Here is a 14,605-nt window from a genome sequence, read left to right as displayed (position 1 = left end):
ACAAAGTAGGTAACAGAACTAGGGTAGGCCCTTATTATTGGCAGGGTATTTAAGTGGCCTCAAAAAAGCAGTGAACAAATGCTTCATGAGTGAGCAAGACATGACTGCAGAGACAAATGCTACATCTCAACAGGGACTAAAAGACCTGAGTTTTCTGGGTGAGTCCTAATTTCAAAGATCACATCCCACTAGCTGATTATGTCACAAAATGGCCTAGAAACACCAATATCAGGAATCTAAAATGAATCACCTAAATGATTTCTCATGCCCAGAGGAGGCCTCCCAAAGGTCCCACCAGGTCTCGTGGTTTTCAGTGCGAGAAATCAAGCCACAGAAGGAAAGAACATCAACTTTGCAGGCAGGCAGACCCATGGGCAAATCTACCTTTGCCACTTATTAACTATGTCATCTCAGACAAGTTTTCTTCTCTGAGTCTCAAAGGCAACAGCTGTAGTCTCGCAGGGCTGTTAGGAGTCGTCAATAGGAGAACATATGCAGGAGCACCCAGGATGGTGTCTGGCACCCAGGAAGGCCTCGAGAGCTGCGAGGTCTCTCCCTCTGTCTCAGATGAAGTCAGGGGAGAGAGAGCCATTCTTAACAATGGCTTGGCACTAGGGTAGAGAGAGAGAGACAGGCATTCAGACCTGGCTGAATGCAGAAGCTGTGATGCTCTGGTAGACCAAGGATCAGAGAGGTTGGCTGACCTGGGTCTGAGGTTCTGAACTGGATGTTACATTGTTAATAGACTCACAAAGAATGTGGATCAAACAACAGTCTAGTCTGAGACTGGCTTGGCACTAGGGCAGAGAGAGAAAGATGGGCAAAACCCTGCCCCCACCAGCTATGAGCCCAAAGAGGTGGAAACACAAAAAGGAAGGAGATCAGGACCCAGCAGGTACGTGGGCAAAGGACAGACAGGCAATGGAGGGTCCCAGATGACGATGAGGAGCTCTGCCAGGCCTGGAGAAGTCCAGGGAAGCTTGTGGGAGGGCTGTCTTGAAGAACGGGTAGAACTTGTATCATATGAAAGGGTGCCTCCAGTTACAGAAGGGTACTACGCAGACAAAAGAGAATGCATGAAAAAAAAGAAGAAATTTTAAAAATTAGATTGCCATTATATTTTGGACTTGGAAAGAAACTTTGAAAATTCCACTGTTCCCCACTTGTTTTCAAAAACCTCCTGTTTCTCCCGTTTATGAGCTGTGTGATCTTTCCAAGCTAATGGCTCAATGCCTCAGTTTTCTCATCTGCAAAAAGGGAGTGATCATAGTGCCTACTGCATTGGAATGTTTTAAGAAATAACTAGGTGGAAATCATTGACAACATATTGATGAATAATAAGGATAATCACCATCATCGCCATCCTTATTACAGATGAAGTGGAGGCCCAGAAGAGGGATTTGTCCAGGGTGACAGAGGTCAAGTCAGGCCCCAACACTTTCACTTTTCTAACAAGGACAGGATTTTTAAAAACAAGCTTCCCCTGACAAGTGGGAGCTCGGAGATCCCTGATAAGGAAACAGGGGTCACAAAGACTAAGAGACCCACTACTGACACAGATGCATCTTCTCTCACGGTCCGTCTGTCCACCTCCTGTCATCTGGTGCCAGTGGCCCTTCAGCTAGGCTCACACCAACTGCAGCTGATGACAGAGGGCAACATCCCAAACCCAGACAGGAGGAAGAGGAAGCGAAGTCCCCAGACTTAGCGAAGGGTGAGGGTGGGGGAGGGCACGCATCCGTCATGACTTCCGTGTTCCAGGAGGAAACGGGAAAACCGCCCAGCTCCCACCCCATTCCCACAGCGGTCTCCAATAATATTATCATTCTCCAGCCCTACTCCTCATTATACATTTTGCCAGCCGCAAACGGGGCCTAAATTACACATCAGAGCTACCAAACCTTGGGCACAGGCCCACAGAGCAAGGCTTGAGGGAAATTAGGTGAGACCAAGGGGAAAAGACCAAAAGCCAGACAGAAAGGGATGTACAGCCCACTCAGGACCTTTATCTCTATGGGGTGAGTGGGGTTCAGGCTACAGGTATGGGGAGGGCAGGGCAGGTGGAAGAGACAGCAGAGGGGACAAGGGAGAGAGAACTAAGGACTAAAGAGTCACAAAACCTCTGGACCATCCTGCTCCCAGATCTGTCTGTCTCTGTAAGATGGCCTTCCACCAACCTTTTCACTGCCCCGTTTATCTGAAAACTATACACTGCTCCGTCTCAAGTCTTGGGCTAAACATAAATGGTGGCCTGGGGATGGGAAGCCATACACAAACACATAGGCTTCATTCTGTCTTATTTTTGAAACCACTAGGAAAAGATATTTTTCTCTCTTGCCTCAAGAACCAGTATGTTTTCTGTGACTTTGGTTGAGAAATAAAGTATTTTCGGTGATTGTAGTTGAGAAATAGTGTTTTCTGTAACTTTAGCTTCCTAACAGTGGGGGGACCCAGAGGAATCTTGCGCCTTGGGACTGGGGCTGAGAAAGGAACAGAGAGATTTTTTCAGTAGAATATTGTGCTCCCACCTATAAAATGATAGAGTTAGGCCGGATTCAGTTCAACTCAAGCACAAAGCACACAGCGCTTGAGACGTGTGCGGTGGAGGCAATGCACACAGCTGGAGAGAAGGCCCTGGCTACTCTACAGAGTACTTACAACAGACAAACAGGGCTCTGGGAGGTGCTGGGGACAAGATCTGTACCTGGAAGCAGAGACCTGAGAAGGCTTCCTGGAAGAAGTGGGATAATTTGACTTTGGATGGGTTCAGAAGTCCACAGAAAAGTAAGAGTGTGTGCATTTGTGTGTGTGTTTGTGTGTGAGAGAGAGAGAGAGAGACACGCAGGGAGTCAGGTGGAAGAAACAGCTCAGGGGAAAATCCGGAGGCAGGGAAGAGCTTTCCAGTCTCCATGCTGGGGTAACTGTGCTGCGGACAAGGACCAAGACCCCCGAGATCACACTGTGAGAGCCTTGAATTCCCAATGCCACCAGGATCCTGTAATCACTGTTAATTAATCAGCGCAACTTCGGACAGGGGTGGGCATGGAAAGAAGGGATTGAAAGAGTGGACAGAGAAGTCTAAAAGTTTTGCAAGTTGAAGTCTAATAAAAGCCAATATGGCAAAGAAGCTACTCAATGAGCAGCCAGAGCACAGCAGACAGAATGAAAGGACAGATAGGGTGGTTTAACTAGTTACACATTTTGTTATCACGAAATAATAGTAAGAAAAGAATGGACATGATAGCAATAATAGCAATCAATGAGATGGCAAGAACAGCAATGATGAGGAATAAGTTACACAGGTGTGCTATTCTCCAGGCACTGTGCCTGTGTGTTGCCTGGATCCCTCTGTTAATCCTCTCAGCTACCCTTGGACGCAGGTGCTATTGGTAATCCCTCCTGGGGATAAAAATCACAGTGGTTTTGACAGGTTAACTCACCCAAAGTCAACCAACTAGTGAGAAGCTAGGCCAGGGGTCTAACTCTGATATTAATCACGAGAATCTTTCAGTGTCCTCGTTAACAGAGAGAAAAACTGGAGTCCCCAGAGGACAAGTAAATAACTCAAGGTCACACTGCAAGTCTGTCTCCTCTTTCCCAGGTATTCATTTAAACATCTATACACGGCTTCCCACGTATCAGAGACTGCTGGAGCCCAGGCTTTGGGATCCTTCTTCTAGTCCATTCCACAGCCTCCTCTCCAGCCAGCCTGCTTCCAGCCTCTCTGCTCTAGTCTGTCCTTCACACAGCACCCACAGCAGGCCTCCTAAGATCCAGGCAACGTCAAAAACCTTGCAGGGCTTTGATGCCCAGTAAAAACTCTATCACTGAAGGTCCATCACGATCTGGCCTCAGCCCGGTTTTCCAGCCTGTTGTCCCACACCATCCCTGATGCCCACTTTATCCCAGCAACACCAAGCTTCTCCCTGACTCCAAGTACCATGCACCTTCCCTGGGGTGACTCTACTCACACTCTCTGCTCCTCTGTTTACAGTGCCCTGAGACCTATCTCTCTCAACTCTGTCAACTCCTCTCTGTCCTGTCATCTCTGGCTCTCCAAGGAACAACCTTGAAACAGCTCTCCTGGCTCTGAGGTGCTTGCCAGCACCACACAGACTCTGGGGCAGCAGGATCTCACTCTCCTTGTGTCGTGAGTCGTTTCCATCACCAGGATGTGAGCATCTCACAAACAGTAAAAAGGATGATGAAATGTGTTGGGGGTTATTATGGATGGGGTGTTATTATCACCTCATTTGTGATCTCATTACTATTCACATTACTATTCTTATTTCATTTCCCATTCCTTGGAAAGGGCTGAGCTGGGCCTGACCATGACTATCTGACATAGAGGCCGCATGCCAACCTCTGTGTCTCCCCAGGCGATGACCCCTGCGTTCCCTCTTGTGAACTGAAGGGCAGCAATGCCAGCCCCAGGAGCCTCCTACGCCCTGCTTCAGCAGTCTGCCCCCACCTGCCAGGCTGGGTCCTGGGCAGGACTTCGCCACCGAGCCGTGAACCCAGTCACATCTCCCCAGTCACGTTTCTGGCTCACAGACACAGACAGCAACAAGACCTGAGCCCGTATGCAAGCCAGGGACAGAGGCGGCATGTGGGAATAAAGATAGACAGGCTTCAGTCAGAGGGAAAATAAAGTAAGTAGTGTGGGTGGGAGCTTGGGGTGGGGGTGGGAGGCATCGCGGTCCAGGAACTTGGAGGGCAAAAATGCCCATAAAGGCATATTTTCCAGCAGTGAAAAACATTAAGACCCACTTTAAAAATGTAGTCCTCACCACAGCTATTCCTGGACACCAGCCCAGAAGAGCAGCAGGGGCGTATGAATGACACTCTCTGCCCACACTTACCCACTCCCTGCTCTGTCTTGGTCCCAAACATCTTGCTCTGTACGTTCCTCCCCTCCACTCACTGCAGCCCTCAGAGGCAGAAGATGACAGAGAAGAACAGACCTCTGAGATTCCCCTTGCCCACCCCTCACCCTATCACAGAGACTCAGGAGAGGAAAGGGACCTAACCAAGGTGCCAGGACCTTGGTGATAGAGCCAGGATGCACACCTAGGTCACTAGGTTAGAATCACTCAGTTTCCACCAGCCACACTGAGTCTCAGCACCCTCCCCAACCCATCTGACCCCCACCAAACACACACACACTTGTGCACAGTGTGCATACATGTGTACATAGAAATGGGTGCTGTGGGCACATACAAAACACATGCAGATATCTGTGTACTCACAAACACACAACTGAAGCCCTATATAGAAAACACTGAATTAGTATATTAAGAGCCAGGAAACCTGAGGTCTGATTTAATCTGGCCGCTGACTTGCATGAACCTGGCCATGTGGCTTCACAGCTCTGGTCCTCTCATTCAAACCAGGCTAAAATCCTTGCAGCCTCGCAGGGTTGTCGTGAGGCTGGAAGCAGCACGAGAAAGTGCTGAGGAGCTGTGTGAACTGCCTGCATCTCTTGATCGGGGCAGCGCTGAAGCCCAACTTCTTGGATTTGAGTCCCCTTTCTGCCTACCTCAGCTGTGTGACCCTGGGCAAGTCACTCAACGCTGTACCTCAGTCTCCTCACCTACAAAATAGAGATAATCACAGAACTTGCACATTGGGTTTTAATGGGAGAATTAAGTGAACCCACAGTTGTGAGGTTCTTAGAACAATGCCTAAGATATTATGTGTTTAATAAATATTAGTCAGTAGTATTGAATTACTCATTTAATATTGTTTTGCAACACAGGGAGCCTAGGACATGTTTGTCCAATGAATGAATGAACACTATTGGGGAGGGGAGCGATGCTGTCAGATTTACTCCCACCTGGTGTTGGGGGGCTGCTCTGAAATGATCTCTAGCCCCTTTTGTTCTTAGATCCCCTGACTCACCGGGATGCCAGGAGCTCCTGGTATACCATTTATGTTGTTACATTCCCCCACTACAGGGGAGCACAAGCCTCTTGCATTCCTGGAGAATAAGCAGAGCAGTTCCTGGGCTCACAAGCCCAGAGCACTTAAGCCCTTAAGATAGAGCAGGGCCAGGGCTGAGAGCAGATGGGGTTGGGTGAAGGGCTTGGAGTTAGGGAAGGCAGTGTCCCCACAGCCTGGGGTGTTTATACATGCCCAGGGTCCTGCTCCAGCAATCAGCGAGCAGCACTCCAGGAAGCTGTCGTCTCCCTGGCCAAGCAGTGCTCAGGCGCTGTGTGGTTCCTCTCCATGAGTAAATGGGCCGGACTGCAGCCTAGCAGCCCCAATGACATTCCCCAGAAGGACATCCCTTACCAGCCACCCAGTGCCCCACAACAGAACAGGCAGCAGAAACCCGCCAGATCCCAGGCTTGGATCAAAATAACAATGACCACGATGATGATAATAACGATGTTAGGGAGAATAATTCCTAACACTTACTGCCTATTTACCAGGTCCTAGGCAGGAACTACTTTAAGTTCTCTATGCATATTAACTTACTGATGTGTGTAACAACCTAGAAGATAGGTACTATTATTATACCCGTTTTACAGATGAAGAAATGGAAGCAGAGGGGGTTGAGGAACTTGCACAAGACAGTGAGGCTGTTGGGGGACAGAGCTGGGATTTAAATGAGGATGGCTACTTAGAGCACAGGCTTCTTACTTTCTTTGGTCAAGCATCCACTGACTTGTCATTTTTAAATAGTTGATAGTTTTGGATTTTTTTAAATTATCTTTTTGAAAATCTAAATGCAAAAGCACTTGATCTCAAAAGAAGGGCACAGGCTTTGGAGCCAGAGAGCAGTGGGTTCCAAATCCTATCATTTGGTGTTTCACTGAGCAATAATCACGCTTCGGATAAACCTCATTGGCTACAATACTGCAACTGCGCAAAGCTACATCATTTGGTGTTTCTAAGTCTGTAGGAACATTTCTTCTCTTTGAGTGTTGGTTTCCTAGTCGAAACCATGAGAATAACATCGGCTGCACCAGAAAGGGGCTTTGAAAGTTCTGCGAGGACACGCACACATGATCTCTCCACCAGGACACTGGCACGCAGCTAACATGTAATAAATGTTCGTTTTCTTCTCCCACTTTTGGCAAGAAATTTCCAAATTTCATGCCCAAAAATGTGGGTGAAAGAGACCTACATTCCCCACAGGTAAATGGTAAAATGCAATTCACATCCAGTTATAAAGTGTTTATTGGGCATGTTTGTAACTTTCTCTTATCACAAGTCAGTATGATCAACTCGCAGCCTTCATGGAGAAGGGAGATGGGAACAGGAAAGAGCACAATCTCAAACAAACAAACAAACAAACCCACATCCAAGTTCTTTTCTACTGGTTCTGGACCGTATCACGGAATCTTAGTTCTGTAAGGATTGTGAAATTCAGAGCCTCATTCTCTATTGCAGTTGGTGAAACTGAGGCACACAGGAGGACAGGATCACAAACAAGCTATTGGCACGGCCACCCAGGCTAGCACTTAGGTCTCCTGACTCCATCCTGGTGTGGGGCCACCCCAGGAGGTATGCACATTTGTGTCCTATGTCTCAGGGAAGAAATAATACAATTCAATGGAGAAGTTTCCACTGTCTTTCTCTTTCTCAGCTGTACGTGAGATGCATCAACAGAAAATAAAATTAAAAACACAGAATACAATAGAAAGAAACATCAGCTCCAATCTGTGAGGCCATCAAGTGAAATTTACTGGAAATCAACCATGTGTATTTACCATGCACCTACTGCCTGCCGGTGTGCATGCATGTTGCTTTACCCACATTATCTCTTCTAATCAATCCTGACAACAGTCACATGAAAGTCACTCAGACCGTCACCTTGTAGTGTCTGTACCCTAGTACATACCGTTCACGGTGGTGAGGAGTCACCCCCCCCAGGTGCCATCACCCGAGACTTGTAGAAGGTCTAAAGGAGGAAGCTAACTAGGAAATAAGACATGACATTGCAAGACCTGGGAATGCATAAGCCCGGGACTGAAGGGGCCACAAGATGTGGAATCTCTCTGTGTGTTGGGCAGAGGGCAAAGACAGCTGAGTGAGAACTAGCTGGGTGCCGTGGAAAGACAGCGACCGTGGCACTGAGCTGTGGATGGTGGGCAGTGTGAATGGTGGGTTTGTTGAACAAATTAATAAATGCATGAATTAAGAGCCAGTGGAGGAAAAAGCAAAGACCAACAGGAGAAAAAAGGAATAACTCATGAGATGTCCTTCTGGAAGTAGAAGCCAAGATAGAGCTAGATGTGCAAGCTATTTGCTGGAGGTAATGCCTGTGAAAGGTCAGGGGGTGGGGATAAGAGCAGGGAAAGTTTTCAGACTGGGTGACGGCCATGGCCACCACAATCAGAGACGTAACCAGCAGACTGATTCAGGAACACAGAAGAGTAATTATGTGGCTCAACGTGGGGGACACCCCAGGAGGGAGTGTCTCAAGGGAGCCTTGGAGGTTGAGAAGACAGAAAACAAGGGTGTTGAAATTCTTGGAATAGGGAACAGCCCCACTAAGGCACTGAGGTAGAGCCTGGCTTCAACAGCAAATACAACATAGTTCAGTATTCCTGGAACTTAGGAGGAGCTGGGGAAGCCATTGCAGCCATGGGATGGATTCAGACCTCACAGCACAGGCAATGGGGAGCCTCTGAAAGGAGGCGCTGGGAGTGCATTTCTGCTTTAGATCTATAGGACAGGATGTGCTCGGGGCAGAAGGCAGGAGGGCAGAGAGAGCAATAAGGAGGAAGCTGCCATATTCTAGGGAGATTACAAGCCTCCAGAGTAAGTCTTGGATTGAACAAGGATGGAGTAGTAGCCTGAAACTAGTCAGAGAGACCAATCTCTAGTTTTGCATTTTCAAGAGTGTTATGGAAGTGAATCACACAGTATGTGGGTTTTTGAGTCTGACTTCTTTCACTTAGCATTACACATTTGGGATTTGACTACCTTGTTCACATCAGCAGTTCTTTACTTTTCTTAGCTGAGCAGTATTCCATTGTATGAACATATTACAATTTATTGATTTCCCAGTTTTGGGACATCTGGGTTGTTTCTAACATTGGGTGATTACAAATAAAGCTACCATAAACATTTGTGTATAGTTTCTGTGTGAATATAGGCTTTTATTTCATGTGGGTAAATACCTAGGAGTGGGATTTCCAGGTATTCCAAGTATATGCTTAACTTTATAATACAGTGCAGACCTGTTTTACAGACTGGTTGTTCCACTTTGCACTCTCTGCTGCACTGCTGAGGATGGTGGTTGCTCCTGGTCTTGTCAACACTTGGTATTGTCAGTTTTCATTGTAGCAATTCTAATAGGATGCCAATTGTAATAATTCTCATGGAAATTTTAATTTGCATTTTAATTATTAAAGATATTAAACATTTTAATGTGCTTATTTGCCATCCATATATCTTCTTTTGAAAAACATTCAAATCTTTTGATCATTTTTTAAATTGCATTTATTTTATTATTGAGTTTTGAGGTTCTTTATAGTACATTCTGGATACAAGTCCTTTATCAGACAGGTGATTTGTCTTGTTCTCAATCTTAGGGGGAAAGTATTTAATTTTCAGCATTATGTTTGATGTTAGTTGTGGGTTTTTGTAGATGTCCTTTATCAGATTGAGACTAATCTAATCTAATTTCCCTTCTAATCCTAGTTTACTGAAAGTTTCTATCATGTACAGTGTTGAACAGTGTCCAAGGCCTTTTCTGTATTTAATGAGATGACCCTATGGGTTCTGTCAATATGTCAAGTTATTGATTGGTTCCCAAACATTAAACCAGCCTTGTATCTCTCCTTGGTCATTCCAATCATGTATATATACTGCTGGATCTGATTGGCCAATATTTGGTTAAGAATTTTTGCATCAGAATTTTTGCATTTTTGTCCACATTTATGACACAGGACAATTATTTGTCCATACTTTTCCCCACCCCGTAATGTCTTTCTGGCTTTGGGATCAGGGTAGTGCTGACCTCCTAAACCTGGCCAGTGAGTTGGGAAGTGTTGCCATTTTCCCTTTTCACTACGCTGTAGTCTCTTCCATCAGCATTATCGGTTTTGCTAATTCAATTGACTTCAGAAGCGAAGTTATGCTACATACAACAGCCCAAGGGAGTGTAAAAAGATAACTAAGATTAGGTTTCTTCCACAAGGCGGTAAAGATAAGCAATAATAATAGGTACCTGCTCTTTTCCATGCATTTAACTAATATTAGCACCAAACCCTGCTGCAGTCCTGTTGTGCCAGTTTGAAGAATTTTTAGGGTGAGAAAGCTGAGGCTTAGGGGAGTTGAGCAGACTGCTTTAAGTCACAGAGTTCTCGAGGAACACATCTGTGGTTTGAACCCAAGTTCAAAGCTTATATTCTTCCCACTTGGTTTTGTCATCTCTCCTAATTTGTGTTAAGCACCTACTAAGTGCAAGCTACTTGGAATGCTTTACGGCAGGTATTCTGTTTGTTGTTGATTGCTGCAACTGCCTGAGGTATGAGTTACTTTCCCCATGTTAACAGTGAGGAAATTAAAATTCAGAAACAACAGGAGCCTCACTCAAGGTCAGTCAATGGTGTTAGACACAAGAACTCACAGTGACAGGGCCCAGGAGGTAATGAGCATAATAACATAATTAACACATATGTATATGGATATAGTAGGCTACATGTGTATATAGCCTATATACAAAGCAACTTTCTAGAGTGCTATAATCGAGGCATGAACAGAGAGGGTGAGAGAAGGGGAGGAGTTCACTGTCACTCTCGCACTTCTGGAAAATGCACAGGGAGGCCGATAAACTGTGAAACCAGATGAGAGCTGCAGGAGCTGGAAAGTGGATTGAGTTAGAAATCTGGGCAAACAGCAAAGGGTGGACACGGCCCATGGAGCAAATGAAAGCCAAGACAAGCAGGGCACGTAGCTGGATTTTCCAGTGTCATGATGCTGACGCTGAGCAGGGCTGACAGGCACTAAAATAGGAATAGCTCACATCTGTGCCTCACTTTCCTTTCCAACACTCGGTCTTCTCGATCCTCACAAGCACCCTCTGGGTTGTTTATTATCCGAATCTTAGAGGTGAGGAAACCGAGGCTCAGCCAGGTGCTCAGCTTGTTGGTGATTCAGCTCAGCCTACCAGAAGCCCCAGGGCCAGACCTGATTCCTGAGTTGAGGATTCTTCCAGGGGCAGAAAGGCAGGGACAAAGTAGACCAGAGACTGAATCTGAAGTCAGATAAGCACCTGAAAAGGCTGTGGGACTTTCGTTGACGTGGCTCTAAAGTTCAAGGAGCCACTTCAAAATTCTGGAGTTTGAGGGCCGTGGGCTTTGTGAGCTAGAGGTGGAAAGTTCTGAAATCCTGATGACACAGGTTCTACAATATTAGGTTCAAAGATTGAAATAGTGGGGGTGGGTTCTAGGATAGTGGGGACAAAGGTCCTGTTATCCTAAGGGCATCCCCTGGGGGTGGCAGACAGACCAGCTCAAGGCTCATAAGCAAAATGGAATCACCAAAGACAAAAACGAGTCAAGCCCTCAAACATCAAACGTTCAGATCTGTCACCCCAGTCAGTGCCATCTCAGCCACCCTGTGGCCACTCGAGTACCTGATGGCAAACATGCCTCTCGGTCCTTTAACGTTTCATCTCCTGATGCCTCTGACCCAAGGCCAAGGAGACAAGAGTTTAGTTTAAAGGACAGTCTTCAGACTTAAACCCCAAATGTGCTTCTCTCCACTCCTTAAATTTTAAAAAGAGGCCAATATTTGTATTTTCAGGAGGGTGATGGAGAGGAAACCCAGCTCAAAGATCTCACCCCAAATTCTTCTCTTGGCACTTGGCTTGTTGGGAGAGGAATATAAAATCCTTCCTCTTCGACAAGGTTCCAGGACCCTCCCAAGTCCCAGAATACAATGGCCTGTCTCTCTTGCCTTCTTTTTGGCATTTATTTACTGCTCAAAATTCCAAGATGTTCCCTTCCTTTGGTTCCTTATCCTCCTCATTTCTCTGCCTCTGAATCACCTCCTCTCACTGGCCCCACCCCACCTCCAGTCATGCCTCCTCACCCCTCTCCCCTCACCCCTGTCTCTCTCCCCTGTCCATAGGTCTTGGGGACAGAGGAGAGCACTTGTTGTGTACTTTTTCACACATCCCCATGACAAATCCGTGACACTGGTTTTACTACCGATAACTATAACTGAGAACACTGAGGCTTGGGGAGTGACCAACATAAGGATCCATGGGTTGTCACTGTCAGAGCCGAGTTGGGATAATAACTGTACCTACTGCTACTAATAACAGCCAAAAACTAATAAATAATAATAATGATAACAGTACTTACAGATAATACTAATACAGTGCTTACTATGGGCCAGCATTATTCCAAGTGCTCTTCTCTACTAACTCACTACTCACATTAATCCTTAGAGGACATACTATCACTATTCCCATTGGACATATGAGGACACCAAGGCACAAAGAGCTCAGGAAATTGCCCAAGGTCCCACGGTATGCCTGTGCTGATGCCTGGCCACCTAAGTTCTCTGCCAAACTCTGTGGGTGGCTTCACATCAGCCTGTGACTGTAGCACTAGGCCAAGGTTCTTCAGATCTATATCCTCGAGGTCCCAGAAACTTACTGGAGGAAACAATAAAATATTTCAAGAAAAAATCCCTGAAAATCAAGACATAACATTTCAGATTTCATTCATCCATTCAAAAAACGCACATATTTACCAAGCTCCTACAATGGGCCAGGCAAGGAGCTTACACCCTCGTAGAGGAGACAGAAGTACAACATGTCAGGATGTAAGTACATACGATTTCCTCGTATGTCAGTTAGTAGAGAAAAGCACTTAGATTTCAAGAAGTGACACATGACTTAAAAAAAAGGAGAGGAAGGTAAGGAGTTAAAGAGTGTGAGTGGGAAGAGACCATTTAAATCAAGTGGCCTCCTTATTGGTCAAGGACCAGCCACATCAACCTCAGGAGAAAAGGGCTGCAGGCAGAGAAGCTGCAAGTGCAAAGGCCCTGAGACAAAAATGAGTTTGGAATGTTAAAGAACAGAAAGAACAGAATGAGACTGGTGAAGGGGAAGGAAAAGGAGATGCTCTTTTTACTGGGATGGCACTGGTTAATAGGATCACACAGCTTTCGAGTGCAATTTCTGTGATACCAGATCTGTATATCACAGCCCCCAGAGTTAAACCGTCTTCCGTCACCATATATTAGGAGACGTACTTGGCGAAGCTGGAGAGGCAAACAGGGAGCAGGTGGCTAGAGGCCAGGTGCAGCTCTGGTTCTATTCTGCACTTGATGAGAGGCTCCGGCCAGGTTACAGCAGGAGTGAGAAGAGGAGGCTGCAGACAAGCAGGCAGGGGATGCTAGTCACCTGCGGAGGCTGCATTGATCACCCTCGGCCTCTGATGACCCACCGACCTCTGCCTCTACCCAGAGGGGTAGGAAGGTGGGCCCCCAAATCTCAGCCGCCAATACCTCACTGTGTGAACTTGACAAGTCTCCTACTCCCTGAGAGCCTCCGTGGGTCTGTGTGCATAATGGCAATGAAAATTCAGCTGGCAGCAGTGAGAGGGACACAGGCTCACCTGAGACCTGAACCCTGGGTATCACACCCAGAGGGAGGAGAGCTTCAATTCTGTGGGTACAGTCTTTGGCTGAGGCCCCTCAACGCATTTCTGTGGAGTCAGGCTCTAAACAGAGAGATCTGGGCGGCCACAGGGATCCTTCTGGGAAGCCCCAGAAGTCCTGCAGGGTCTGGTAGGCTGGGCCGGACAGAGCAGCCAAGGCCTCAGGCGTCTCCTCTTCCTTCCCAGCAGCCAAGTCAAGCGGGCAGCGGCAGGCCCAAGGACCAAGGGCAGACAGGCAGGCGGGCAGGCGGGGGCGAGTCGGCGGGCACAGGGAGAAAGAAGGGTATTGTCTGCCAAAACCCAACCAAGGGGCCAGGGCCACAATGCAGGGGATTCTTTCGGGAGAAACAAACATGCCTTTCTTTCCACCAACTGCTGCTAAAACAGCCCATTGGATTTGATTCTCTCTTATTTCACCCCAAACAAATGATAAATAAATAAACCTTGGTGAGCTCGGAGGGCCGGAGCCAGGACCCTGGGCCCAGAGCAGACTGGACACGTCCGCCTGGGTGAACAGGCTCCAGGCCATGGGGCCTGAGGAAGTCCTTCCAGATGTAGGGTTGGGCTGCTCAGCTGTACCGTGTTCAAACCCAGGCCTACAAATGGTGGAGAGGACGGGGAAGCACATCAGAGGAGGAGATGGCTCTCGGAAGGCCAGCTGGCAGCCCCGATGGGCACCAAGTTGAAGAAGGCCCCAATGTCTCCTGACCCCTCAAGTTTGTCTGGGAGTTGACTCTGGGGTGATTTCACTGGCACCATCTTCCCAGTCCTTCAAAATGCTCCCTGAGGTGACAGAGCATTGATGTTTCATTCTCCCCACTTTGTAAGCTGGGAGGTGAGTTTCAGAAGTAACATGCTTTGCTCAGGGTCACAAGGCAAGGTGACCACAGAATGCCAGGGGCCTCCTCTAATGTCCTTGTTTTCCAGGTAGTCACCCTGAGGCAGGAAGTGGTAAAGGACACTGCCTGATG

General features: G+C 47.1%; 1 protein-coding gene and 1 pseudogene across 1 annotated transcript in view; both read right to left on the bottom strand.

Annotated features, from left to right (window-relative positions):
• The window catches only part of TRABD2B (TraB domain containing 2B), a 205,965-nt gene that overhangs the window by 157,438 nt on the left and 33,922 nt on the right, over window positions 1-14,605 (bottom strand). The window lies entirely within an intron of this gene.
• On the bottom strand, window positions 6,662-6,879 carry LOC118985060 (uncharacterized; annotated as a pseudogene).

This window comes from Sturnira hondurensis, unplaced genomic scaffold (genome assembly GCF_014824575.4).
Source record: "Sturnira hondurensis isolate 20B ecotype Veracruz unplaced genomic scaffold, ASM1482457v3 Scaffold0004068, whole genome shotgun sequence".
Lineage (NCBI taxonomy): Eukaryota > Metazoa > Chordata > Mammalia > Chiroptera > Phyllostomidae > Sturnira > Sturnira hondurensis.
Note: the sequence above shows the minus strand (reverse complement) of the source record. Positions and strands in the feature narration are given on the sequence as shown.